Source organism: Alosa pseudoharengus, unplaced genomic scaffold, assembly GCF_046254945.1.
Source record: "Alosa pseudoharengus isolate Yale_2024_CS ecotype anadromous, Long Island Sound unplaced genomic scaffold, YU_APseudo_1.1 YU_APseudo_1.1_scf_9, whole genome shotgun sequence".
Lineage (NCBI taxonomy): Eukaryota > Metazoa > Chordata > Actinopteri > Clupeiformes > Clupeidae > Alosa > Alosa pseudoharengus.
Window position 1 is genome coordinate 8,051,078 of NW_027468881.1, and position 26,199 is coordinate 8,077,276.

The 26,199-nt window shown below is 43.6% G+C and overlaps 1 protein-coding gene across 3 annotated transcripts in view; it reads right to left on the minus strand.

Moving 5' to 3' along the window:
- The window catches only part of chl1a (cell adhesion molecule L1-like a), a 70,686-nt gene extending 47,748 nt beyond the window's left edge, over nucleotides 1–22,938 (minus strand). Inside the window, exon 1 of one of the 3 annotated variants that reach the window (XM_076277115.1) lies at nucleotides 22,758–22,938. The gene's annotated coding sequence lies outside the window, so the exon portion shown is untranslated. Of the gene's footprint in view, nucleotides 1–1,178; nucleotides 1,309–22,757 lie in introns of those variants that run through there. The other 2 variants (XM_076277117.1, XM_076277116.1) reach the window with 2 other exon arrangements.
- Nucleotides 22,939–26,199: the final 3,261 nt, after the last annotated feature.

The window sequence follows — 26,199 nt, forward strand, 5'->3', positions numbered from 1 at the left end:
ACTGACAATGTTCAAAATAGAATGACACTTCTGTGGTAGTGTGGTGAAGTTGTCTACAGACAAATCTAAGTATTGTAAACATATGTAATGAAAGTAGTAAAATTATAATAATATGTAAACAAAACAATGTCAACTTCAAAGGTAGCACATTTCATATCCTGTTCAAGGAAGTAGCAGCAAAACTTCAAAGGTAGCAAATCAAGTGTATGGTTTTATAGTTGGATGACAACCCTGATATACCAAATGAACAACACAACAATTAATCAAAATAGCTCAGTCAACTGGAGCCCTTTAATCATTCCAATCAATTAGTAACAAAGTAGAGATTCCAGAATCCTCAGCAGAATAGATGGTAGAACAGTAGAATACAATAGAATGGTGGAAAAAATAGAATGGAATAGAATACCATAGAATCCAGTGGGGTTCACATGGTACAGGGTAGACTAGATAAAAACTGAGGGGATAAAGTTGGTTATCCAATAGTGCATTCAGTATCATTAATCTGTATCTTTACTTTAATAATAATGAAGTGGGGCAGACAAAAATAAATAAAAACAGAGAGGGAGAGAAAGAGAAAGGAAGTCAGAGAAATAGAGAAAGTCAGAGAAGCATGCAAAAGAGGGAGTGATTGTTAGCAAATCACTTTTACGGGGCCATGCTTGACTTAGGTGACAGATGAAAGGGACTTAGCATTGTATACAGCAGACAAGAGCACCATGTGATGTTGAGTTTACTTCTCAAACAGACACGTTTGCACATCAGTTTTCAAGGACACTACTTCAACAGACCTTTTCTCTCTGTCAAAGAAGATTCTTACTAGTAAATACAAGCCAAAAATCTGATGTCTAAATTAAAGAAATCACAGTACCTTCACAAACATCGAATGCAGAAGGATCAGACAAAAGCATTAAAAAAACAACTACACATGCATAAGAGGGGATTCTTCTTTTCTAATCTGAGACAGGGTACTCCTAGCTGACCACATGGCCTGTTGTTTAGTGTGTAAATCCAAGGGATTGTCTTCTCAGAGCCCGCTGTTAGAGACCACAAGCTGGCCACAACTTACTTCAAAAACTACTGTCACAGAATGCTACTCTGCTAGCTAACTTTGTTACACACTGCTGAACGCATAATCATTAAAAAAGGCATAGCCAAAATGCATGTAAATGTGTACTTACTGTTGTGTAATTTTCAGTGTCACGACAAGAGAAATATCCATGGTTCAATTAAAAATGTGGTCCTCAGCAGGAGAGACAAACTCACTCCACACTAGTCTCACACACGCACATGGAACTAAAAAAGTGTTCCCCTCCCTCCACCTCCCTCTTACACCCCTCCGGGCAAAGCGTTTGTGTGAGTGTGTGTGCGTGTGTGTGTGTGTGTTTCAGGAACACCTCTCACACACCCCGTCACTCTGCCTAGCCTGCAGAGAGAGAAAGGAAAAGAGAGAGAGACTAGAGAGAGAGAGATAGAGTTAGATAGAGAGAGAGAATAGAGAGAGATAGATAGAGAGAGAGAGAGAGCGAGAAAGAGTTTGAAGCACTCCAGAGCAGAGACATATGTCTGCAAAGCCTCTCTCCCTGAGAAGAGGCTTGGTAAGCCTTCGAGAATGAGCCTGATAAAGCCAGATCGGGGGCTATTCACAGTCCATTAATGAAGGGATGAGGAAGAGCAGGAATGCTTGCCCTGCTTAAGTCTGCCATGACACCCTCACTCCAGACCTGTAGTTAGCATAACTCCTCCGCCTGGCGACTTGTTTGTCCTTTACGGCTCCACTACAAAACACAGAGCACAACCCAGCACTTAAATGTGACTCCTAGGTGTTTGCTGTGATTAAAAAACACTAACACGAGTGCAGGTGGTTGCCATTCTTAGCATCTTGGCACAGCATTTGTACTGCTTTGATTACTGACAGCCCAGTGCATTGCAGCAGCTGACTAAATCCTCTTAGAGAGGAAAAAGACTATCGTCTTAATTCCCAAAGCCCTTTTAGTCCTCACAGATGCACACACGAGGCTGAAACTAGGGTTTCTCCATATGCATGCATGCACACAGTAATAAGCTTGTCATGTCAAAGCTTTAAACAGTTTGTGTGTACATAGTATTGTTTGCTTTCTGTCCTCCTCTTCAATGTTTTGTTTTTTCTGTCTCTCCCGTCAGCTGGGTGGCATTCAAATCCTCGGAGGTGCTAAGAGAAGGTTCTGAAATATGCCAAGCATGAGCATGTCAAGATCAACATAGATACATTAGTGAAATTGGTGGTGTACACACACGGGATGCCAACGCACGCACACACACACACACACACACACACACACACACACACACACACACACACACACACACACACACACACACACACACACACACACACACACACACACACACACACACACACACACACTGTACACAGCCCACCTGCCAGGCATCAACTCACTACTGCGCAAACAATGCCATATGGACAGCCTAGGGCTGGGCAACTCAACAGCTCAAGAAACCATCGGGACACAGACGTCCTCATATGATCCAAGAGCTTTCACTGAATGAGAACCTTTGTGAGAGGCCACAAATGTGCTCACCTGGGAGGATCAGAGGTTCATCACAAAGACACACACACACACACACACACACACACACACAAAAAAACCCACAGACACACACACACACTCATGAAAAACATAACCACAGACATGAAAGTAAACACACACACACACACACAAAAGCAAAAGAAAAGCACACTGACACACACACGCACACACAAACACACACACACACACACACACACACACACACACACACACTTACACACACAAATGCACATAAACACACACATACACACACAAATCCACAAATGAAACCACAAATTTGATAACACACATACCAAACCGTCAGTTATTCACACATTTCTAGATAGCGGCTGACTCCAGTGGGAACGCCTCGTCTGGATCTGGCACCTCACCAGATCCTGATACACTCCTGGACTTGGCTCCATTTAAGTAGCCAGAAGAGGACCGACGAGGCTTGGTGCACTGGATCACACTAAGCCCAGCTATAATCTCATTTCAGATCCAGCAGTAAAGAGAGAGAGATTTGTATACTAACACAGAATGAGTGTGTAGGTGACCTTAGACTGCTGCCTCTAACAGCCTTGATCTCATGGTGTTGGGCCTTGCCAATAAAAACAACAGAATAATGCAGCCTGGAGCGCATGAATAATTGTCCTGCACTCTGAACAGAAAATATACAGCTGACGCTTTCCACATGCTGATAAACCTCACCGAAAAAAAAAAAAAAAAAACCCAGCTCAACCTCAACATGCTGGAGGTCAGGGAAGTATTTCATTTAGAGGTCGGACTCACCCCGGCATCAGACGCCTGCTGGATTCAGAGGAAAAAAAGTAACAAGATACATACAACTAGTTCAGCAGTTCAGGTGCTCTCGTCTGAGCTTGTAAATCGGCAAACAAATATCTCCCCAGCCAGATGACAGATAGATAGCCTCTCCTGGCGATTCGTCCACGGCAGCATGTTCCCACTGCTCCTCGCCCAATCCCCCTCATATTCTCTGTGCTTCTCACTGGGCATCTTGTGTCAGACGGGCGGCTTTGATCACAACGCAGTAAAATTGAGTGTGGGGGAGAAACACACAAAAAAGGGAAAACGAAAACAAGCTGGAAAGCTTAAAAGACAATAAACAAGAAAACATTTACAAGCAGAACCACAATTCCACATCACTTGGAACTGGGAATGTAAAGCAGAACGTGGAGGTCTGTATGCCTTCACCAAATAGACATACTGTTCTTTATTATCCTGTTGGATGTCAGCCTACACCTGTTGTTCATAGACTGTAAATTATTATGTATCCATTCACACAATCAATCCTTGTGGCACCTGTAGCACTTTAATGACCAGCACGATTGAAGCTGTATTTATATCTCTCATACTTAGTTATAAACATATGTGCACACATGACTCGCGAAACAAGATCCTGTCTCTGCAGATAATTGTCTTGTTAACCCTACATCACTCATGTGCATGAATACAATTTATGAGTTCATTGGAATTTCATGTGGAATCTCTCTCTGTCTCTCTCACATGTGTGCGTGCACGCGCACATGGACACGAACACACACACACACACACACACACACACACACACGCACACACACACACACACACACCGTACACACACACACACACAAACACGAAAATCATAGCTATCTTTTTTTATGTGTGTGCATTTTTACAACTGTGTACCTTTGATGTGTGTGTTTGCGCGGTTACAACCTGTCCATCTAAAAGAGTGGAGCCTAATCTATGTGCGTGTGAGGGAATCAATAAGAAGCCAAAAGTCTTTCATCACTATTCTTCACTGCCAAAACAAATAGGAAATCACATGAATGCAACATTAACTCCACAAACATGTTCAGCATGTTTGTGAAACACAGTGTGTCAACTCATGTGACAAATGCACCTTCCAAAAGACAAATGAAACAGTAGCTGCAACCTGCAAATCTAGTTCAGGAGTCTAACATGGAAGCCAAGCACTTACAGTATTTAAAAGATCCATACTGTACATGCCTGTACATATAATGTTATTTACTTCACAACTCTCTTAAAATGTGAACCTTTTTTTAAAAGTACCTCTGTGTAATTTGCATAGAGCGTATGCGTATGCATATGCAGACATGCACAAACACAGACACACACACACACACATACAAACACACACACGCACACACACACAAACACACACACATACATGCACAGTCACACACACACACAATTGGCAACAGTGAGAAGCCCTCTTTCCCTCAGGCCATTTAACAAAATGAATCAACTTTTTAGCCTGTAACCCCCTCTCTTCATGTCCTGTGTGTGTGTGTGTGTGTGTGTGTGTGTGTGTTAATCTGAAGAGAGGTGAATTTTGATGTTTGATTGCTGAACCTGAGATACCACTGCTGCTCTCTTCTAGGAACTGAGTTATAAGATGAAGATTGCAGAAGAAGCACTCATCCTGTTTTGAACTACTTTCTTGGCGAGAAAAATAGGACATGCACAGGCCCATAACCTGACCAAACACACCAAAAATGCCAACGGATATGCACTTTCCTGCCCGTGCACATACACACACACACACGCACGCACGCACACACACACACACACACACACACACAAATATACTCGCACACATGCCCACTCCTATATCCCTCCTATGTCCACACCTGAGTGGACGTGGATAAAAAGGCCATGAGTTTGGCTTCAGAGGTAGGCTTGCATTTCCCTCCACACCTGAGCACACCATGCTCATATGTGTGTTGCTCATGTGTGTGTTGCTTGCAATAAAATACTGTATTTTTGAACTCTGTTTACAACACGCATGAAAACACCCTCCCAAAAAGCTCTCTACCTGCATATAGCTCTTTCTCTCTTTCTCTCTCTCTCTCTCTTCCACACACACACACACACACACACATACACACACACTATAACACTACAGCTGTCTTTAGAGAAAAAAAACCTGTAATACCAGTATTGAGCGCAGATCATCCTTAGGCTAAATACAAGCCAACAGAACGTGAAGAAAGTGTGTGTGTGTGTGTATGTTTCTCAGATATCACACACCTGCCCATTTCACACATCAAAATGTCAGCCCGCACGTACAGTGTCATTTCAAAATGTGCATGAGTGCTGATAGCATCATAGCCATTCCTGTGGTCCATATCTTAGCTATTTATTAGGCCATGGTGCTTCTCCGTTTACAATGAATGGACAGCTCGGTTATGTGAAAAATGACGTCCATTTATACTTATATACTTATAATGTGCCCGCCCAGACAGAGATAAGATAACGGGTAACGGGACAGGATGAAATACTGTGCTGTGAAATAATCTGTTATACGATATCACAAACTGTAAGAACCAACATTACTTCACTCTCAGATTATGCAAGATTTACAGTAAGAATTTCATCCTTGATTTACCCCACCCTTCCCTCCATGGCATCAAACACTGTGCACTCTAGAACCATTTTAGATGTCATATTAGATACTGTATGTGTGTGATAACAAGGTGTGATCTGATTACCCTGTGATTACCCTGTAAAGACACATAGACTATGTGCTTTTAACCAAAGCGACTTACAACTCTTTTTAGATGCCAAGCAGCCCACAGCAGAAAGCCCAATAGCACGCATGAGGAGGCTGCTCTGTCATTACTGGGATCCTTAGACAAAGTTTGGTGACAAGAGGGTGGTGGCATGCATTGTAGACACATTCCTGGACAGAGAGGCTGGGAGGGGAGGGGGTAGTGTCTCTGTGTGCGTGTGAGTGTGTCTGTGTGTGTGTGTGAAAGCTATGTTAAGTGGTAAGTAGAGCTGCTTAATTTGTCCAACGCCACGAACACACACTGTCACACTACCGGTGTAGATTCAAATGTAACACTCCTGTAGGTCACACCTGTTAACAGACAACAACCCATACAACAGGTTTTCAGTTGCAACATAAGTGAACATGGCTGGTTGATGAGGCGTTTGTATGTGGTTTGGTTGTGTGTGTGTGTGTGTGTGTGTGTGAACAGTATATGTGTGTGTGTGTCTGTCTGTGTGTGTGTGTGTGTACAGTATGTGTGTGTGTGTGTGTGTGTGTGTGTGTGTGTGTGTGTGTGTGTGTACACACCTGTGTATTTTATGAGAGTGTACATTTTGCATTTATGTCCTTAAAGATTACATCTTTCCTACATAAGAAAGTAAGCAAGTAGATAAAAAAATACACTTGAATAAATAAGTAAATAAATAAATACACAAAATTCTAAACTTGGGTCCGCTCTCACCCCCTCAGATAAAGAAACCCTAAAGCCCTCCATCCCATTTATAGAGGTCTTGCTGTTGAAGGTGCCAATCACGGCGCTGGCAGCTCAGCTCAAGGTGTGCCCCGTGTAGGCACTGGCTGGAGGCTGTTTAATCAGTGCCCAGCACCTGCTGCCGTAGCGGTGGAATCTAGGATGCAGGCGCGACCAGTGCCATCCCGCTTCCTCCTCCTTCCCTGTGAGCGCACGTGCGACACGGCCCACTACTGGCCCCCGAGCGCAGGCTGGCAGCGGCAGAAGGACACGCGGCAGAGAGAGAGAGAGCCACTTGGCTAATCGCGGCCGCCGGCCGGTGGTGCAGATAAGGAAATCAGCGCTTTTCACCCACACGCCGTACACATCCCTCTTCTCCTCTCCTCCTCTCCTCCTCTTCTCCTTTCTCTCTCTTCTCCTTTCTTTCACCACTAGCTTTTAGTAGCTGACTGGCACCCACGTTCCTATTTCACTTATTTATTCATTTTAATTAATTTATTTATTTATCTATTTGTTCATTTATTTTTTTCCTCCTGCCAGTTCCCACACAAACTGTGGAAGAATTTTTAGCTTAAATGTCTGTCAAAAGTCTGAAATAAGGTTTGTCTTTCTCGTTAGTAGTTTATTAATCTGCGCAGAGAGGTCTCATATGCATTAGGCAATCAGGATACAGAGACAAAGTCTGTGCACCCAAGAGACTATCAGTTGTTTCTCACACACACATTTATACCTCACACAGTATCATAATCTCATTGTATCATTGTATCATTACACCCTCTCTGCACATACACATGACTTGGTCAATACAATGGGTTATTTAAGAATCAAGGACATTAGGAACATTTCTAACGTCATACAACACATGATTTGCCATCGGAACATTAGTTATTGAAACAGACGTATCAAATAATAAGAACTTTAAGAACTAGATTAGTGTCAAACAGAAAGAATGAATTCACACTGCATTAGAAGTATCAATTATAAGGAACATTATAAGCTAGGCTAAACACAGGAGAGTCCATTCAAAAGTGTGAAATCTTACAGAAACACAAGTATCAAATCAGAAAGGTTAAGGTCCCTCTTTCATTTTCCCCTCACAACACACACATACACACACACACACACACACACACACACACACAGAGATTCTAATAGGTGTAGGGACAGTAACTACTAAAGAAACTACTGTATGAATGAGGGGAAGGCAAACCCAGGTTTCATGATTAATGGTGTTCTATGTTTTCCAAAGAGTGAGAGAGGACGTGGAGGAATGGAGTGGGTGCTGGAGAGACAGCTGTGGGGTGCCCGGGTACAATGGCCTGTGCGCAGTTCTGAATACAGTCCTGAAGTGCACACATACTATAATGGTCTAAATTTACCTTTGTGTGCGCCAGCCAGGGGAGAGGGGAGAAAAAATAAATCTTTTGTGCGCAGGTATAAAGGCTATGGCTGGAGAGTATAGAACCATTGCACCTGGAGTCCTTTCTAGTCACAGCTTCAGTCACTCTTTTGAAAACTGAACCTTTTAAAAGAGTTACTGTTGGATTCCATTTCCATACTCCACCAGCAAATTCATAACAGACAGGGTGAAAAGCATTAAACGTGTACATGCATGCTGGAACCTGTTGTGCTAGCGGTGATTATGGGTGGGTGGGACTCAGCCTAGACTAGAGTATTGGACAGTACTGAACAACACCCAGTACAAAACTTTCTCCTATAGACATTCTTTAAATACCCACACACTCCAGTAGCGTGCCACAACACAAACCGTGCGGGAAGGTAAACAGGCATGTTAGGGCTGTCAGAAATACTCGAGAGAGCAATTCCCTCCCGCTCAATCTCAGATCTTTACAGACCACGGCACAAACAGCAGTCTGTACACAGAACATAAAACAGTACTGACAGATAATGCATGATGGCTGGTGGCAGACTGCTCGCTTTCAATTTCTTGTCTCCATGTAAACATGCCTCTCTGGTCCCATCTCAGAAAGAAAGTGGGGGAAAAGAAAAAATAAGAAAAAATTTTTATCTGTTAGGAAATTAACTTCCCATTCTAGAACACACAAGTGAAGATTGGATTGTCAGGATCAGATCTCAATGGCAGCTTCCAATGACAAGTTTCAGAAAGTTCCATGTAGGAACATGTCTGATTTTGCTCCATACAGTTCAAATTTATTTGTCATAATGCACAATATGTCAAGGACAACTGTACAATGACATTGGTGGTGGAACTTTTGCAGTAAAGCTCAGGTATTCTACAGCTGTAAAAACTGTATACCAATATATAGAAGAACACTTACGAGTTTAGAACCTTCTCCTTGCTGATTCTTTATAGAGCCTTTAAGGCTGTCAGCCGTACAGCAGTTATCACCTTTTATTCTTTAATTTGAACCTTCCATGGTTCTAAGCAAACCTTTTCCCTGGAGCCTTGCCAAGGAGCCATTTTGCCCTCCTTTCTGTGAGCGTGTCCCTCTGTGCCAACACGGCTTAAGCACATCCTCACAAGAGGCGCGGAGGTCAAAGCCCTCGTCTGCATTCTGTGGCCCTGCTAGACGTGTGTGTGGCCACCAAACGACTGGCCGCCTCTGCATCACGTTACACGGTGTCGTGACATGGGAACCCCTTGAAAGGGTGGTTAGGGTCTGGTGGCATTAGCATTCTGGAAGGGGATGAATGAGTCTGTTTGTCCTAGCCGTCGCGCCTCGCTGAGGGGGCTCTATTAGACGCCTGCTTTAGGGGGCACTACAGGTTGGGTTGGAGATCGAGGAGGATAGGACACACACACACACACACACACACACACACACACACACACACACACACACACACACACACACACACACACAAACAAAACATTTTGTATGAAAAATGTTTACTTTTGCCGTGACTGTGATCTTCAACCTATTACAATATCAGAAGCTTTATAATATGATGTCAGACATGACACCAATTACATGCACATATATTTAGCACGCTCTCGTAAAACTGTCGCACACAGGGATCCGACTGGCACCCACCCTCCACTGTCTCTTCGGTCCCATTAAAGGCTTGCAACATCCCTGCCTAAGGCACTATCACAGGGTGGTGGCAACACGCCCTGATACCAGGGAAAATGTTGATGTCATTTACAGTAATTCAGCTCCACTCTCACCCCTATTTCCCAGCTTTAAATACATGGAATTGTGAAATACATACAAAGACATAAAAAACATTATTATGTTGAATAATCCAACAGTTAAATAAACAAATAAAGACATTTTGAATAACAAGTTAAGATTGTCTGTGGAGAGTAAGATTTTGGAACTAGCTGGAAGTAACTACCTAACTCCCTAAATAAATATATCCAAGATAAATAGACAACTAAGTAGTTAAATACATAAATACATGAATAAACAAGGATAGACATAGAGAAATATATAATTGACATGTTAACATCTGTAAGTGTTGTGTGTTTGTTTGAAAAAGAGTGACAAGTGTGCAAACAAAATGTTTTTGTCCTTAAACACACACACACACACACACCCTCTATTAATTTTCAGATCTTGGGATGACAAGCTGATCAAAGCGATTTCAGAAACTATGGGATGGCTGTCAAACAATCAGGAGAATTGTATCCCCAACTAATTCCCAAAAGACAGGACTGTGGCAGCCGCAAGATGTTGCACAACCATAATTTTAACCCTCCTGTTAGGGCATGTCAGTATAGAGGTGAATACTTTGGACTGCACAGATGAGCGCAATAGTTAAGAACGCTTATCTATGGTTCCCATGTTTTGACATGGGAACCCTTATAAAAATGAAATGTGGCAGATTTGCAGCAAACTTGTGGGTGAATTGTGGGAAGCAAGAGTTCACTAGAAAATATTGCCAGAAGTTTTCCAGCAAAGTTCTGGCAACAATGAGAAGTTTGCCACTAGTGGCAAATGTGTTTGCCAGTGATTTGCCACGACACTTAGCCAATAATGGCAAACTTCCAGTGAACTTCTGGTGACAAACCTAATTTGCATATGACATTGCTGCAACATGTCCAAAAGCTAAACATAATTGTTTGGCAGAAACCTAACTTGCATGTGAAAATATGACCTTACCGCAAATTTGCTGCAACTGTTCACCAGAAACCTGAAATATTTGTAAGGGAAATCTTCAGTTATAATGGCCAGTTATGATTTCCACTAACACTATACTGTCGTACGGTTCAGTCAGTCCAAAGCGGAAAAGAGCAGACATATTATGTCATTAATATGTGTAGAGATACCAGATAAGGCATTACACAGAGACAATATGGCCTAAAACTGAAGCAGCCAGTCAATACTTACTGTGTATGGGTGTGTGTATCCATACACCATCACGCTCCAGGGTTTTCCCTTTCTAATTGGCCACTGGAGACTACCCAGTCATTTCATCTGCTTGCAACTTAACAGTAATTGCACCTATCACAGCTTTCAACTCAATAATGGAGTCAATGGAAAGGAATTGCATTGAGTTTGATTTCCAACGGCTTAAAGCTTCAGTGGAGATAGATGGAAAACTACAGTCCAGTTTAAGCCTGAGGGTAGGGGCTTACTGCAGTGTGTGTGTGTGTGTGTGTGTGTGTGTGTGTGTGTGTGTGCGCGCGTGTGTGTGTGTGTGTGCGTGTGTGTGCGTGTGTGTATGGCGAGGGGTGGGGGTGGTAGGGTGGTAGGGTGGGGTTCAAATCCTTCACAGTCCTGAGAGAAAACGTGAAGGATAGAGACTCTCTGAATAGGAGGGGGGCATTTGCATATGAATCAAATTCCTTCCAAATAAAATGCATGTTTTTTTTTAAAAAGGAAAGCAGTAATACTGAAGCAGTGATGGACATATCAGGTCAGACACAGAGAGAGGGACACAATGCCCCAAAGAACAAACTGACTATGGCGGAAACAGAGTCAGACAGTAAAGAGTGCTTCCAGAGACTGAATGCATACACACACATACACACACACACACACACACACACACACACACACACACATACTGTGTGTTGGGAAAAAGCCTCCGGCTACTGTCCCATACACGCACAGCTAAATGGTCATGGTGACCACACCATGCTATGGGTCTCTTGTAAAAAGGCAGCACAGCTGGGAAAGTCCTCCAGAGCCTCAGACACATTGAAGAAGCCAGAGGGGGAGACATGGGAGCAATTTGGGCCATCACACTGGTAAACAGGATGCACACACGAGCACGTCTGTGCCAACTGAATGCCAATTAAAGGGTGGCACACCAGCCGTGAAAATACCCACTCCAACATACCCCATCTAGTGTTGCTCACACACACACACACACACACACACACACACACACACACACACACACACAAAATTAGCCTGTCTGTGCCAACCGGATGCAAATTAAAGGGTGACGGCATGTTACTCATGAAAATACCTACTCCAACACACCCCATCTTGTTGGGGACACACATACATGTACACACAAACACACACTCACACACACACAAGCACATAAACAAACATACATTACAGTTCCCTTACTGGGGTGAGAATCCCGGCGACTAACACACTTAGTTACAAACCGATTTTGACTGGAACACAAGAATATGCCCCTTCTGCTTGTGATGTACAATACAATATTTCTAAATAATATAAATACTACATCACACATACAGTATTTAAATATATATATATATATGCAAAAAGATTACATTGACATTTGTAAGGCAGACACATGGGAAATGTTCATGAGTTTATGTAGCTCTATTTAGAAAGCTTATCAGTGAGGCTTTCTTAGCTGCATGTGTCATTTCTGCTTGCTTTAATTTGGAATAACTGAACTGCAGTCAAGTCAACAGTCTGTGATAGGAAATGAACTGTTTATCTTAGCATCCCACTACTTTTCCAGTCACGTTTGCAAGGGAAAGTTGCTCCTTCCTCCAAATCCATAGCTGTGGCTTTGTCTCCAATCCTCTTACCATCTAAAGTCCACACACACTTAACAGAAACATCAGAGACTCCCCACTCTCTCTCCCTCTCTCTCTTTCTCTCTCTCTCTCCATCACCTCTTCCCCACTCTGACTGAAATAACCCTCTCCCAGTCCTCCAGCTCTGATGACACCTCATTTGACTCCAGAGAGAAATCCGGATCTGTATTGAGAGCCTGAGCCTCTGTAGACACTGTGGTAAAGTCTTCCACTCCTCCTCTCTCTCTCTCTCTCTCTCTCTCTCTGTTTTAAAAAAAACACTCATCCTCTCCCTTCCCTACAGTTCCCCATTCCACTCCACTACCATCTCTCCTTCTCTCTCTTTCTCTCCAGTTGAGTCTTCTCTCTCTCCCTCTCTCCCTCTCTCTCTCAGTTATGACAGCCCTCATCCTCTCCCTTCCCTACAGTTCTCCATTCCACTCCAAACTACCATCTCTCACCTCCCACCAAGTCCTCATCAGCTCAGCCCACTTCCCTTGGCCGACTCCAGGTTCTCCACAACACACTCTCCACTCCACGCCCCTAACCTCCCCACGCCACCCACTGCGAAACACTCACCTCTCAGCCCTCAGCCGCCACCACCAGGGCTGAGAGGGGCCTCCCACAGTGTGTCGGAGCTGATTGTGGAGTCCAGCCATGTCCGGCCTGGCTGCGGAGATTCATTATGGACTCGTCTCGCTCTCACTCAGCTCTTTCCTAAAGTGCACCAGAACACCAGCCCTCCAGCGACCCAATTGATACCCCTGAACTTAACTTCTGGACTCTGGTTGCTGAGCCTCTCTTCTTTCAAAGCTGACTTGAGGTTGACTACTCTGCTACTATTTTTGTTAAAACAATCAAGCAGTTTTTAAATGATGATGATGATTTCATTTCTTGAAGCCCTATTTGAAAAAGTAATTGCCCCCTTCGTTACCTAATTAACCAACTAACGGAATTGAATTGATAATAAGATTCAGCTTCACTAAATACACACAGGCGTGATTACTGCCAACTCTGTTGAATCTAAACATTATTTAAATAGAACCTGTCTGGCGATGTGAAGTTGGCTAAAAGGTCTCAAATAGCAGCACATGATGCTTTGATCTAAAGAAATTCAAGAACAGATGACAAACAAAGTCATTGACATCTATCAGTCTGGAAAGGGTTACAAAGCCATTTAAGACTCTGGGACTCCAGCGAACCATGATGAGAGCCATTATCTACAAATGGATAAAACTTGGAACGGTCATGAAGCTTCCCAGGAGTGGCCAGTCTACCAAAAATTCCTCCAAGACTCATCCAGGAGGTCACAAAAGAACCCAGACTATCTAAAGAACTGCAGGCCTCACTTGAATCAATCAATAAGCTCAGTAAGGTCAGTGTTCATGATTCCACAATAAGAGAGAGACTGGGCCAAAATGGCATCCACAGGAGAGTTGCTAAGTGAAAACCAAGTCTTTTCGGGTAATTTTCTGTGGACTGATGAGTCAAAAAAGTGGAACTTTTTAGAAGACGTGTGTCGTTACATCTGGTATCACTGCATTCCACAATAAGAGCATCATACCAACAGTTAACCACGGTGGTGTGACTGTCTGGGGCTGTTTTACTGCTTCAGGACCTGGGCAACAAAATTAAGACAATGGAGTAACCTAGTCACAGTCCTGACTTCAATCTGATTGAGATGCTGTGGTGGCATTACCTTAAACAGGCTCGGAAACCAGGGGCGTCACTAGACCTTATTCACTGGGGCACGTGCCTTAGTAAAAGTCTCTAGTGCCCCAGTATACTTCTAACGCTGCTGTCGCTGGAAACGGCATTCATGAGTTAGCGCATCTCTGTGCCTTAAGTCATGACTCGAGCCTGTCACTTACCAGCCAATAAAAAAACAAGGAAAAAGAAAGGGGCCATAATAGCCAATCAGGAAATAGCACCTCTGTAGCTGGGTAAGATTGAACGCAACAACCAATGAAAATCATTCACATGATTCTTCAGAGTATTTCGTCCGCTGGAGCTCGTCATATCACTTTGAGCAGAGTAAGTCGTTCCGTTTTAATGTTACAACAAATTCACAACTTGTTTGACAGAAAAAATGACAAGTTGATCGCTGTTAGAGAATGTTGCCCACATAATTAGCATCTGTTTTTCAATGCTTAGCGTCATAGCCTAAATTTAGCAACAGTTTACCAGCTTGTGCTCTCTCCCTCACACACACACACTCACACCATGTGTAGGCTGCATGCACACATGCGGACAATTAATAATGATTTATACGTATACTGGAGAGAGAGTCCTGTAAAAGTAGCCTATACTGTTTGTGAAGCTGTCCTACTGTAAAACTAAACATAGCCTTCTGATAAACTATTTAGAGATGGACATCAGACAATTCTTCCTGAACAGAGGCAGAAGGAAAGGAACAGTGGGGAGAGATGAGGACGAGGGAGGTATGATAATTGCCCACATTAAAGGTAACATTTATGATCAATGGTTTAATGGCAAACTTAAATAAGTTTGCTGCATTTGTAAATGTAGCCTATAATAATCTATTTTATTATTAGATTATTAGGCTACATTTGCAAATTATCACCAAAAGTCAGTATGAAGGCTTTAGGCTATTTAAGCTACAATGCCAGGATGACTAGGACCCTTGCCTGGGAGGGAAGTATATCTCAATTTTAGGAGTTGTAGGATTGTAGGAAAGCCTATTAAATTCATGCAGTGAGTATACAGTAGGCCTACTTATGCCTATGTGTTTGGATGTTGCTGCAGTGGCTGCTACAACAATTGAGGGAGAGAGTGCTGGAGGAGAAGAAGAGAAGGGAGAAAAAGCACAGGCTGGGCAGTCCAGTACCAGGCAGGAGGAGGAGGAGAGAGACAGGCAAGAAATGGATGAGGACATGATGGGGGCTAGACGTAAAAGCCATTTATTTCATATTGCGCGCACATTTAAATGTTTTTTTTTTTTTTTTTAATGTATTGGGAGGTGGGGGCCTGTGCCCCAGCAAAGCTCTAGGTCTAGAATCGCCCCTGTCGGAAACCCTCCACCACCCTTAAAACAATTCTGCAAGAGCCAAAATCCAAAATTCCTCTGCAGTGATGTAAAAGACTCGTTTAAAAGGTTTGATTGCTGTTGTTCCCGCCAAGGGTGGCTCAACCTGTTATTAGGTTTAGGTGGGCAATTACTTTTTCACATGGGTGATATGGGTTTTAAATATAACTCTTTACCTTCAATAAATGAAATTATCATTGCAAAGCTACATTTTGTGTTTACTCGCGTTGTCTTTGTCTTATATTCAAATCAGCTAGATGATCTGAAACATTTAAGTGTGACAAATATGCAAAAATAGAAGAAATCTGGAAGGGGGCAAATTGTGTATATATATATATATATATATATATATTGTAAGGTGTTACACCTTCTGATACTGCAACAGCTATGCCTCATACAAAAGACAAGTCTTTGACAACTCCACATGTACTGTTGCCAGAGGGTTTATGGTGTTTCAACTACTTTTAAAATCACCCTGCATACTTACAACCAATTAAATATTGTTTGAATATTCAAAAATACAGTGAAATGCAGATTGTCATGTCTGTCAATGTTTAATCTGGAAGCACCTACAGGAGCTATGCAAATAGTAATCCAACATGTTAGTGGAGTGCAACCTCTGTTAAACATTCCCTGTGGCTGCAAATGAGCCAATTTCCAGGTATTTTTCTAACACAGTAAGGAAGAAAAATGCAGTGCATACACAATGAACACTAACGGAATGGCATGCGTATAAATACAATTCTTGAGTGTGTGCCTGTGTGTGTTTGCTTCTGTGTATATGTGTGCTTCTGTGTGTGTGTGTGTGTGTGTGTGTGTTTGCTTGTGAGTGTGTGTGTGTGTGTTTGCTTGTGAGTGTGTGTGTGTGTGTTTGCTTGTGAGTGTGTGTGTGTGTTCGGTTGTGAGTGTGTGTGTGTGTGTGTTGGGGGGGGGGGGCTAATGGTGTGTGTGTGTGTGTGTGTTTATGTGCCTGTGTGTGCGCGTGTGTTCGTTTGTGAGTGTGTGTGTGTGTGTGTGTGGGGGGGGGGGGGGGTAATGGTGTGTGTGTGTGTGTTTATGTGCCTTTGTGTGTGTGTGTGTGTGTGTGCGCGCGCGTATGTGTGTGTGTGTGTGTGTATGTGTGTGTTTGGTGTGTGTGTGTGTGCGTTCGCTTGTGAGTGTGTGTGTGTGGGGTGGGGGGGGGGGTTAAAGGTGTGTGTGTCTGTGTGTGTGTGTTTATGTGCCTGTGTGTGCGTGTGTGTGTGGGTGGGTGGGTCCAGTCCGGCAGGGGGGTGACCGATCAAAACTTGCCCACCAAGTTTCGTGCAGCCCGGTCTTTCAGTGTCTCGGGAATCATAATCCATAATACATAATTCATAATTATCAGTCTGCATTCCAAAAGCTGTCTCAGTGCACTGTTTTGTTCTGGGTGCACCCATAACCTGTAGTATAGGCTGTCCCAGGCAAGCAATGGAGATGTCTGCTCGGATGTTATCTTGACAGGCCATCGCAAACCATCCACAAGCTATTTGTTGACCCACAACGAGGATTACTAGGCTGGGATTTGGGGTTTGGGCCGAGGTCTGGTTCAGGTCCATCTTCATTAACAGTTGGCAGTTGACAGTTAACCTTTACTGACAACTTGCCTATATCAAAAGCACCAGACATATGTGTTCAATAGACTTACATAGTAGACAACCACAAATTAAGCCACAGTATTCGGCAAATACTGTTATTTGCCAACATATTTTTATATATTTGGTTATAGTCTCACTATGAGCAGATTAATGTATCCATCTGTGTCCAAACAGGGCTTCTTACTGGCATCCCGAGAGGGTAATGCAGCTGTTTGGGCCGTGTGTTTACATACTGAAGATTGCAAACAGAAGCTTTCCAGCTGATCCGAGACCAGTCCGCCAGGGACCCAGTTGCTCTCTGGGTGGTCGTGTGCCCAGGCAGGACACTTGTGCTCATGCTGCTTTTCCCATAAACCTGAGCGTGAAACAAACAGTGTGTGTGTGTGTGTGTGTGTGTTTGTGTGTGTGTGTGTGTGTGTGTGTGTATGTGTGTGTGCATGTGTGCGTGTGTGTTTGTGCCACAGCACAGCATCCTTTCACCGCGTGACAATCTGAAATTACTACAACCTCCTCCCTCTCAGTAGACCGTAGTGACTGTAGACACACAGACACAGACACAGACACAGACACAGACACAGATACACACACACACACTCTCTCACACACACACACACACACACACACACACACAGGCACACACACACACACACACTGACACACAAACACACACACACACACACACACACACACACACACGTCTGAGATGCACACAAAGAGCATTTGAGACCAGAAGTCTGAGAACATGCATATAGACAGACTCATTCACACAAACACAGACACACCCATCCACACACACACACATATGCACGCACACATGCACACAGACAGGCAGGGATGAACATTTAGGCAAACACATTCACACGCAAGCACACTCTCGCACAAACACACACACAAACACACACACAAAACTATTCCACCCAGGAGACAGCAGCAGCAGGGGACTGGATAGGAAAAGGCGTGTTTACAGCATGTTTGAGAGTCTGGGAAATATTGTCAGCGGGGAGCAGTTTTTGAGCATCCCTTGTAATACAGGTTTGATATGAAGGACCATCCGCACGCCGAGGGAACAGAGAGTCCAGTGTTCGCCAGCGGGAGCCCCCTCTGAATAGAGTGGAGAGCTCTCAAAATGCCAGAAATCCATGTCAGTGCGCATAGCTCCCAATGCCCACCATTGTTCCTATGAATGAGGAAGAGCTTGTTAAAGAGCCCACCAAACTGAGGTGCAAGAACTTGTGCAAGTGTGTGTGTGTGTGTGTGTGTGTGTTTTTTTTATGTGCTTCCGTGTGAGTGTGTGGGCATGTGTATGTGCATAGTGTGTGTGTGTGTGTGTGTGTGTGTGTGTGTGTGTGTGTGTGTGTGTGTTTTGTATGTGCTTCCGTGTGAGTGTGTGGGCATGTGTATGTGCATAGTGTGTGTGTGTGTGTGTGTGTGTGTGTGTGTGGATAGGAGATGGGTGGGTACCCCCATTCCCGGATCCTTTCGCTCCTCTGCCCCAGGAGGCTGCTGGGCAGAGCAGAGTGAGAGAGAGAGACAGAGAGAGAGAGAGAGAGAGAGGTGAATATTACTTTCTCTTTCTCTTCCTCTGATCTGAGGAGACGTGTGAGACTCGGGAGGACGGCGGTAATTACATTAGACACGGTCAGCAGGACGGACTGGCTCTCCTTTCCCCCGTCTCCCTTTCAGGTGACAGGGTTGCGGGGCCACGGACAGGAAACCAGGGCAACCGGATCGCAGGGGGGCCAAAACCAAAAAAGGACGCGTGATGAGCCAGACCCACAAAAGACAGGCGCTGGAGATTCCAGTCACATTCCTCTCCACTCCACATCGAAGTGCAAAACTATGACAGCAAAGATCCCACACAGACTACTATACCCAAAACATTTACATTCAACACATAATGTGCAGCATGTGCTTCTTCAACACAAAGGGGATTACTGTCATGGCTTCTGTCAGGGAATATTTTACAGTCTACAGTCTACTCTACAGTAGGCTTACATGAACACTGGCGTTAACACTTCACAAATGCCTGCCTTCACAAAAAAAGGTTACAAACAGATATGTTTTTAAAATTGACACACAGTGTTTGCAGCCACCGTGCTGCACGTCTAACCTAATTAACGTGATGGAAGCCATCCATGCAGCAGGAATCTCCTATGTGTGTCTCCTCTCCTCTAATTTCCTCTCCTCTTCTCTCTTTTGTCCTCCATTCATCTGTCTTCCTCTCCTCTCCACATCTCTCTCCTCCTCTCCTCTCCTCTCTTCTCCTCTCCACTCCTCTCCACATCTCTCTCCTCCTCTCCTTTCCTCTCCTCTTCACTCCTCTCCTTTCCTCTCCATTCCTCAGTCTGGGAGGACACCACAATCTGAATGTACAGCTCACAGCAGGGACCTGTCAAGGCCACAGTAAAGGGCCTACACCAAACAGCCGAGCATGTGAAAACAGGGGAAGCAGCTGAAAAGGAGCGCTTTCTTTCCTATCACTTTAAATATGAATTGCTGGCCGTTTCCGAGTGGCTGCTAAAAAGATGATAAATCGTGGCGGATGTATTGGAGTTCACTCAAGCGGACATGAAGCACACCCATGTTATCTGCTCCCTGCATACCATAACCTCAACAAACTATACAGTACAAAGCCTAATCTCGACTTGGCTATAAAGGACTTTGCATGGTGTACATCATTACAAACCATTCAGGCTGTAATAAACCAAGTCTTTCTCTCTCTGGAGTGAATGGAGTTTCTTCATGCATAAACACAGACATTGGTGGCCTTTTATATTTGCTGTCGGACATGGTTGAAGTGTTCCATGGTATTGCACAGCATTTCTGTGACATTTGCAAAGCAACAAATGTAAATCTTTCAGTCATCTGAGAAAGTGCAGTCCTTAGCCTCCAACTGTTAACACCGCTGCTGTTGTCATACTATTACAAATTAGATACACTAAACCGTATGCTGTAAAATGCCATCGTCTCAACACATTATTATGCATTAAAGTCTAGAAGAGGAAAAACACCTAAATGAGCCACACAAATGTCTGCTTCGTATGCATGCCTTACAAAGAGATCCAGATAAACAAATAAATAAAATAAACAGCCTTGCGGCCTCTTCTCTGTTTACATATGTATGCAGGTAATGGTGTAAATATATTCTTCATACCAGCTAGTTGAGCTTCTGTGTGCATGTGTGTTTGTGTGTGTGTGTGTGTGTGTGTGTGTGTGTGTGCGTGCGTGTGCGTAGCACACATATTTGTGTACCAACAAACTGCAGTGTGAGCAGGGGTCATGTCAGAGGATCTCTGTCCCTGAGAAAAAGAGACTACATCTGGGGCAACTCCAGACCACAGAGGGCTCTCTCTGCTTCTGCCCCGAACCCCGAAACAATACTGGCTCGCCGCACTAAATAGGACGCCCTCGCTCATAAGCCATTGTGCTTTCCCCCAGTGTTTACTAAACACACAAAGGGGGGGGCCCATCCTAGCTAACTGACTTTGTCAGATGCCCCCTCGCCTATCCACCCCTCACAGGGATTCACACAGGCTTTTATCCCTGAAACAGGCCCCCATAATCCAAACCCAAAAGCTAACAACCCCTAAATCCTGGAAGATGGAAAAGGGGGTGAGGGTTATTTTAGGTCTACATGGCCACATCTTCTAGAAAAGAAATTGGATTGCAGAGGTTATGTGGTTATGTTCAATGGAGCTTTGAGATTTGGGATTCTGTAATGCTACACTGATGATCCCAGACTGGAACACACCTTTGCCAAGGGTCCATTGGCTCGCTGGTCACTCTGTGCTGTTATTCTGAATGTGGGATATTTTGAACGCATGACGGGCTGTGCTGCAGAAAGGCTGTGAGCTGAACACAGAAGGTCAATTTCATTACACATCACAAAGCATAAAGAGAGCCCATCATTAATCTCAGTCGTGTTAGTTAATCATTCATTCAGAAATCCCCACCTAATGAGTCTCACAGAGGAGCACCGTTTACGGACAAAGCGCTTTTTGAGTTACTAGAGCCCAGTTGTCGTTCATCAAAAATGACACTTTTGTCACCATGGGTGATCAAACCAGGCAGTTTGTGTGTGTGTGTGTGTGTGTGTGTGTGTGTGTGACAGGCAGAGAGAGTTCTCTCTGTATAGTGTGTTTCCACATGTCTGTATCTGTGTGCTTCTATGCCCGTTTTTAGGTCTTTGTATGCCTAGTCTTTGTACTTCTACGAAGGAGTACTTCTATGTGTGCCATGGAGTGAATAAGAATGAGAGAGAGAGAGAGAGAGAGAGAGAGAGAGAGAGAGAGAGAGAGAGAGAGAGGGAGGGGGGGGCATACAGGAGCCGGTTGTGACAGTAACAGGTTCCTGTTGTTAACGCAAGAGTTCAGCGCTAGCTCTAATATCACAGCAGGGTGTTGGAGTATCCGTGGATTTCCCAATTATCCATTCCCAGTCAAGATGGGTCACAATGAAAGCGGCTCGACCTATTTCTCTGTACAAAGCTGCGGAGAGCAGGCTCTAGCGGACAAACGATGGCCAGCGGCCGACCCGCGCTTGAGAGTGGGTGCTACACATTGGTGGTGGTTAGTGAGGTCCCCCCCTTCCCTGTGAAGCGCTTTGAGTGTCGATAAAAGCGCTATATAAATGTGTTGTGTTGTGTTGAGGGGAGGCGTGTAAAATGTGCCCATTTTGTCAGCGCAAACTGCGGTTTTTAACAAACCTCAAAAGTTCCATTTTCAGATATGCAATGTGCATGCATGCCAAAATGCACTGTGATGTTCTGATTTTAGATTGACTTCAAATTAATTGATATGGCTTGTTTCAAAGCTTTACCACGGGTTGCAAAGATCCCCTCAAGTCCTAAGCCCTTTGATTGGCAACAATTCCAAAAGGGTTGGAATTCATAAGTGACTGACAGACTCAAATTCACACATGCTTTACTTCACATGCTGCAACTGCAACTTTCAACTTGCAACCTTGTGTGTGCAAGACTAGGCAAATGGCTAACACGACATTAAAAGAATGCAATAACAAGCAAATAGGCAATAGCACCAGCTAATACATGCAGGCGCTCTATGTTTGCACCAGATAATAGAGGCGCCCTGAACATACAGAGCTCCTATATTGGTGCTGTAGGCTAGGATATTTGCATTCTTAGTTTGTCGTTTGGGCTGTTAAGAAGTCAGTGGCACCTTGGCAACAAATCTAAATAAAACCTAAAAACACTCTAGCATGAAAAACGGATGCAGCTGTCTTGACATCAGTGAAAACATTGTTTAAAGAAGCCATGTGATGTGACTCTTCTAATACTCAAAATGCAGTTTGGTAGGACCTCACCTGTCACGTTTTATCATCAGCATTCGCCTTCAAAAAGTCCGTCAACAGCCCAACAAGAGGATGAAAGAAGTTGAGGTGAAGTTCGATAGCTCGTTAGTTGGAGAGTAGGCTACTCAGCACCAGGGGAAAAACACACCTTCAACAGGCGCACACGCGTTGGCGACGGTCGTGACCGGAATAGAAACTTTTTTTAGACTCGATCTCAGAAAACAAAACCGAGGAAGGAGGTGCCAATTAGACTCCCTCAAGGACAGTTGGCTTTTGAAACACTTCGCTTTTGTAAGAAACATAGGCCACGAGGAGTAATACTTTTTGATTAGTGTAGCCTATTGGTATATTTGTAAGGAAAGTTTGATAGAAGGTCTTAGAAAGATTAGCTGTTTTTCCCAACTACTTTAGAGTCCATCTGCTGAAATATTTGACATCCTCTGTGGCGGAGTGTGATCATTTCAGCACCTGAGACAGCTATACGCTTTAGATAAGCTTCTGGCATGTGTTAATTACTTTGTACCAGTCTTATTCATTTCATCCACCAATGTGAAATGAACTTTAATCTAATACAGCAATCTATGCGATCCAAAAAATGTAGGAGGGTGAGTTCGTGCTAATTCTCAACCAATAGTCCTACAATCACTGCACTGTTGGTTTCAGAAACCACGTACTAGCTTGCTCAGGAAAGCGCAGACTCAGCTTAACGTTTGTACATCTGTGCAAAGCAACACCTCAAAACATCAAGGAAAGAGGCTCAGGATGAAAAATGCTTATTCCCTCAGTTCAGCGTTTGCCTTGGGGGTATGTTGTGTGTGTGTGTGTGTGTGTGTGTGCGTGCGTGCGCACGCAAGGGCATGTGTGTGCGGAAGGGGGTTGCTGCATGGAATAAATACTTAGCATGCTTAGACAGTTCATTGCACAGCTCCATGCACACAAACACAAACCAACCCATTTACTTGAGATGCAATTTAGCTGTCACTTAACCTTTGTTATTCACCGTTTCGGTGAATACTTCAAGCAATTTTGCAGGCAGCAGATATCACAAAAATATATATATATTTCCAAGTGCCAGAATGTCTGTGTACTCTGCCGTGTAATTGCACTATGCTATTAATTGACAGATAGCGTATACAGTAGGACATATGGTGTGAATAACTGGACATATTAGTTATCTTTACTTACACTGAGTTAAACATTTATCTTCACGGTGTAGCTTAAGAGCACACACACACACACACATGTCCTTGTTTTTCTTACACACGCACACACAGAGAGAGAATACTGTATATCTCAGCAATGACAATGGCCACCACAGAGTTCCTACAGGCTGGTATAAGGTAACACACAGTGAATGGGCTTGAGCACAACTCAGAACTGCAGAGTCCCTTAGATAAGGTAAGGTCAGAGTTCAGAAAAACACCCAGCCACAGTACAAATGTTAGTCTAATTTCCACTAGTCAGTAACTGCATTTGCAGTTTGTGTTCCCATTGATATTTTTTTCTTTTAATTTAAAAAAAAAAAATTCTGTAAGGTGTGAGCAAACCCCCCCCCCCCCCCCCCCAACAGTGCTATAACTTACTTAACTGTGCTTCCCATCCCCCCTTTCAGCTTTGAGTATTTATAGGCAATACGCTTCTGTGTGGTTGTATGCTGAACCCAATTTTGAGGTCAGTAATTGTCACCGGTTTTGAGAAAGGTCTGAGTTTTTTGTGTTCTGTGTGTTAATGCCCACTGACTGCCTTGACTGCTATTGAGAGAGAAAAAAATGAGAAAAGGAGAAAAAAAATGCCTTCTGGTTGTCATGGTAATGCAGGCGGTGTGGAACCTAGGAAGTCAATTAACAGCCACATTTTTTTTATGTCTCATTTAGTTCCAAAAGAAAGACCACCAAGGCATTGTATAGATAAGCCTCCGGGATTGTTTTGAACAAATAGAAAAACATGTGCGCCCATCACCTCATGAGCCACATACACTTCTATATGTTACACTACAACACATTTGCTGTAGCCTACTCAAGTTCAGTTGCTCTCTCTTGCTGGTCATAGGATAGACATGTGTTGCTTGACTGCAATGATAAAAGGGCTGTGGAAAATATACATCAGAATGTGACCTTGAGGTTATATGCATTCATCATTTGTGTGAGGCTTTGTGTAGGGCAAAAAAGCCCGTGTTTGAATATTAAACACTCATTTAGCTCAACGCTGCCCTCTTGTGTTTACTTCCAAACAGTATGTGTAGTACGTCATGTCATCAGAGTGCCTTCAGACAAATTCTTGCAGGCCTGGAAATCTGAAGATCTGCATGGTAACTAATTTTAAGATCAAACAACTTGTCTTTAGACACTCCTGTTAAAAAAACATCCTTAACTTCACTCAAACCTCCTCTTTACACTCTTTCTCTCTCTTAAAACACATCCTTAACTTCCCTCAAAGCACTGATGCACATCTGAAACCACCAGATGTCTCTTAGTAACTCATTACGGCAGGAAAGGATCCTTCCCCCAGTGAGCCTGTCAGAGGTTGTTTTTTGGTGCCTGGCGATTGGTCCGCAGGGCCCATTAGTGTGGTCATTACTGTCCCTCAGCTTATTAGCACTGAGAGCCCAGGCCATGGGTGCCTGGGTTTCCGGGAACTTCTCTGATGGCTTCCAGCGCCTTTGGCATCATGAAACAGAGCGTGAAAGTGTCTAAAAACAGACTGTATCCATCATCGAGGTTGTCTCTGTTCTTTTCGCTGCTATGAGTATGGACACACAGTGAATGGACTTGAGCACAACTCAGAAGGGACTGCAGAGTATCAGTAATTTGTTACTATGGAACGTGCTTATTACAGTCTCTGCTGTTTTGTTTTACAGGCTCCCCGAGTTATCATTGATGTCTTTGAGTTTATTTCAACACGCTACCCATGCAAATATCTAATAAGTGAATACTTAAGTATTACATGATACGGTATGCAGTCAATATTTACAATTTATTTTGCCCTTGTTGATGTCTGGAGGTAATAGTGAAGTTTATAAGGTACTAATGTTGAATAAATCATGTAGGCTAATATTTCATGGGTATCACTCTCAATAAAAAAAAAACTGAAAACTGAAGAAACAAACATAATTGAAGGAAATGTAGGGGTGGTGTAGTTTGGAATAGGGCAGAGTCTCAGTCAGGAGACTTCACTGATATGGAGAGAGGACACAAAGGCCATCGAAATGATCAGGTGAAGACAACTATGGTTACCTTGAAACATACACTGGACAGACTGAAAATTTAGTGTGAAAACTGTGTGAAATGGGCTCATGAACTGAGCCATCAACTTACATTATAGTCTCCTGTAGAGCTCCTGCTTCAGAGCTACAGGGTTTCCCAGCATGTCAACTGGGCATGGTCAAGCGGAAGATTAAGTACTGCATTTTTTTACCATACAAAGTACCTTGCGGATTCAATGTTTCACTTTTACT